Raw genomic sequence first — 3,994 nt, forward strand, 5'->3', positions numbered from 1 at the left:
CCCTATATATCACTGAGGATGCTCTGAAATCCAATAAGGAAAAAAATTGGAAGACTTTTTCCCCTTCTTTGTCATCAAGGTTTTTCTCTGGGATGAATTAGCCTGATTAGTGCCTGAAAGTTCTCCCACGATTTGTCCAAGCTCATTCCTTTTTTTGTGTGAATTCTCCAATGATGAGAAAGCTAAGCTTGTCCCCAAGTGATTTTCCACACTAATTATACTCCTAAGACCTCTCTCCAGTGTGGATGCTCTCACATTCCGTATTCTCCACGCTTCCCCGAGTTTTCTGTCTTCATTACATATGACCATTTTAAATCCCACCTGAATTAGCTGATACTGTCTAAGTAAGGAACTCTGACTGAAGGTTCTTCCTCCTCCATTATACTCACAAGGCCCCTCTCTGCTTACAAAATCCCAGATGTCTGATTAGATCTGGGCACCATCTCAAAGCATTTTCACATACATTACACACAGTTTTCCTCCTTTGTGAATTCTCTGATGTTGAATGAGCTGTACTTTCTCGAAAGCTCTTGCACATTTCTGCATTGCTAGAGTCTTTGTTGCATGTCAATTAGCTGATGCTGCATTGGAATGTTGACAATGCCTCCCCATCCCCAGGGATTCTCTCCAAAATCAACGTTACAGTGTTCAATAGCATGGGAGTCCCAGGGAAAACTGTCTATATAAATGACAGATGTTCTCTGTGATACAAACACTAATATTGAATAAATTCTGAATTCTGTTGCACAACTTGGCCGTATCTTATTTGGAGTTTCTCTCACTTCTAAAACATGTAAATGGAATAATGGATTTTTTCTGTATGCATGGCACTCAATAGGATGGGGTCCCTAAAATGGTTCTCTACAATGTCCCCATATATGCAATGGCCCAAGGGGTTCTTCCTGACTGCCACACAAACAAAATCCACTGACGACTATGGCATTAAAGAGTTTCATTGATAAACCCTGAATGCCTCCAGCAAGTTTCCCTATATATCACTGAGGATTCTCTGAAATCCGATAAGGAAAAAAATTGGAAGACTTTTTCCCCTTCTTTGTCATCAAGGTTTTTCTCTGGGATGAATTAGCCTGATTAGTGCCTGAAAGTTCTCCCACAAGAAGTATTTTTTCTTTTTCTTTTGAGATGGAGTTTTGCTCTTGTTGCCCAGGCTGGAGTACAATGGTGCAATCTCGGTTCATCACAACATCCGTCTCCCGGGTTCAAATGATTATTCTGCCTCAGCCTCCCTAGTAGCTGGAGTATAGGCACCTGCCACCATGCCTGGCTAATGTTTGCATTTTTAATAGAGACAGGGTTACACCATGTTGGCCAGGCTGGTCTTGAACTCATGACCTCAGGTGATCTGCCCGCCTTGGCCCCGAAAAGTGCTGGGATTACAGGTGTGAGCCACCATGCCCAGCCTACTCTGATTTTTCAAAATTCTTTTTTTTTTTTTTTTTTTTTTGTTGTTGTTGTTGTTGAGACAGAGTCTTGCTTTGTCGCCCAGCCTGGAGTGCAGTGGCCGGATCTCAGCTCACTGGAAGCTCCGCCTCCCGGGTTCACGCCATTCTCCTGCCTCAGCCTCCCGAGTAGCTGGGACTACAGGCGCCCGCCACCTCGCCCGGCTAGGTTTTTGTATTTTTTAGTAGAGACGGGGTTTCACCGTGTTAGCCAGGATGGTCTTGATCTCCTGACCTTGTGATCCGCCCGTCTCGGCCTCCCAAAGTGCTGGGATTACAGGCTTGAGCCACCGCGCCCGGCGATTTTTCAAAATTCTTGTGGTAAAAACAAGATAGATATGTTGGAGTTAGTAGTCACTTAGAGATTGAAAAATGTCTTCAAGAGGGGTTAAGTGTTGTCAGATGTATCTGCGTGGCCAAGAACTTAGATACAATGAAAAAGTATGAAAGTTAATTCATGTCAGGTAACCACAAAAGATTGTGTTCACAATGATGTCGGGGATCTCACGAAGGTTCCTTAATATAGACAACATTTCAGCAATAGCCATATTTTAAGCAGTCATCTTTTCTCTCCACAATGTATTCCTGGAACTGCTTTGTTAAAAAGTCACATTTTCTTTGAATAATTACTCATATCCTGAAGCAGCGTCAAACAAATTGTAATTCTAATAAATACATCATAAAAACAAAAACATAGCCAGGTGCGGTGACTCACACCTATAATCCCAGCACTTTGGGAGGCCGAGGCACGTGAATCACCTGAGGTCAGGAGTTCAAGACCAGCCTGACCAACATGGTGAAACCTTGTCTCTACTAAAAATACAAAAACTGGCCGGGCGCGGTGGCTCACGCTTGTAATCCCAGCACTTTGGGAGGCCAAGGCGGGTGGATCACGAGGTCAGGAGATAGGGACCACGTCTCTACTAAAAATACAAAAAATTAGCCGGGCGTGGTGGCAGGCACCTGTAGTCCCAGCTATTCAGGAGGCTGAGGCAGGAGAATGGCATGAACCCGGGAGGCAGAGCTTGCAGTGAGCCGAGGTCAAGATTGTGCCACTGCACTCCAGCCTGGGCTACAGAGCAAGACTCTGTCTCAAAAAAAAAAAATACAAAAATACAAAAATACAGAAACTACCCAGGCATGATGGTGCTTGCCTGTAATCCCAGCTACTCGGGAAGCTGAGGCAGAAGAATTGTTTGAAACCAGAAGGCGGAGGTTGCAGTGAGCCGAGATCACGCCACTGTATTCTAGCCAAAACAGAAACACGCCAAGTAATCCCACTGATTTTTTTTTTTTTTTTTTTTTTTTTTTGAGACGCAGTGTTGCTCTGTCATTTCAGCTGGAGTGCAGTGGCATGATCTCGGCTCACTGCAACCTCCGCTTCCCAGGTTCAAGTGATTCTCCTGCCTCAGCCTTCCGAGTAGCTGGAATTACAGGCACTCACCACCAAGTCTGACTCATTCTTGTATTTTTAGTAGAGATGGGGTTTCACCATGTTGGCCAGGCTGGTCTAAAACTTCTGACCTCAGGTGATTCACCCACCTCTGCCTCCCAAAGTGCTGGGATTACAGATATGAGCCACTGCGCCCGGCCTCAATTTGGTACTTTTTTTTTTGAGACGGAGTTTTGCTTTCCTTGCCCAGGCTGGAGTGCAACGGCATGATCTTGGCTCACTGCAACCTCCACCTCCCGGGTTAAAACAATTATCCTGCCTCAGCCTCCCGAGTAGCTGGGATTACAGACATGTGCCACCATGCCTGGCTAATTTTGTATTTTTAGTAGAGACAGGGTTTTGCCATGTTTGCCAGGTTGGTCTCGAACTCCTGACCTCAAATGATCCACCCACCCTGACTCCCAAAGTGCTGGGATTGCAGGCATGAGCCACCACAACCGGCCAGTTTGGGTGCTTTCTATCCATCCACCTTTGTCTCCTGACTCTTCCTCCTCTTCATATTGTTATTGAGTCCATCTAGTGAGTTTAAAATTTTTGTTATAAAATTTTTGTTTTAAAATTTCCATTTGAGGGTTGGTGCTGTGGCTCACGCCTGTAATCCCAGCACTCTGGGAGGCCGAGGCAGTCGAGTGACTTCAATTCAGGAGTTTGCAACCAGCCTGGGTGACATGACAACACCCTGTCTCTACAAAAAATACAAAAATTGTGCTCGCTTCAGCAGCACATATACTAAAATTGGAACAATACAGAGATTAGCATGGCCCCTGCGCAAGGATGACACGCAAGTTCATGATGCATTCCCTATTCTTGCTACAGTCCACTGCCCATTACCTCGCTTTGCTTCCCTTCCCCGGATCCTGCCATAATGTCACAGGCCTGTGACATCATAACCTTGCCATGTCCATCTCGCATTGTACCACTGAGGTTGGCAATTAGAAAACAATTTGCCCATCCTCACTCAGGCATGGCGGCTTGCCACCTACCACTGTAGCCCTCGTGCAACAATAAATAAATAAATAAAAATAAAAAAATTAGCCAGGCATGATGGTACACGCCTTTAGTCCCAGCTACTAGGGAGGCT

The 3,994-nt window shown here is 45.2% G+C and overlaps 1 non-coding gene across 1 annotated transcript; it reads left to right on the plus strand.

The window, feature by feature from the left end:
- Window positions 1–3,618: 3,618 nt before the first annotated feature.
- On the plus strand, window positions 3,619–3,722 carry LOC126951741 (U6 spliceosomal RNA). The gene has a single exon (XR_007724610.1). It is a non-coding gene; the product is annotated as a U6 spliceosomal RNA (small nuclear RNA).
- The last annotated feature ends 272 nt before the right edge of the window (window positions 3,723–3,994 follow it).

This window comes from Macaca thibetana, chromosome 3 (genome assembly GCF_024542745.1).
Source record: "Macaca thibetana thibetana isolate TM-01 chromosome 3, ASM2454274v1, whole genome shotgun sequence".
Classification (NCBI taxonomy): Eukaryota; Metazoa; Chordata; class Mammalia; order Primates; family Cercopithecidae; genus Macaca; species Macaca thibetana.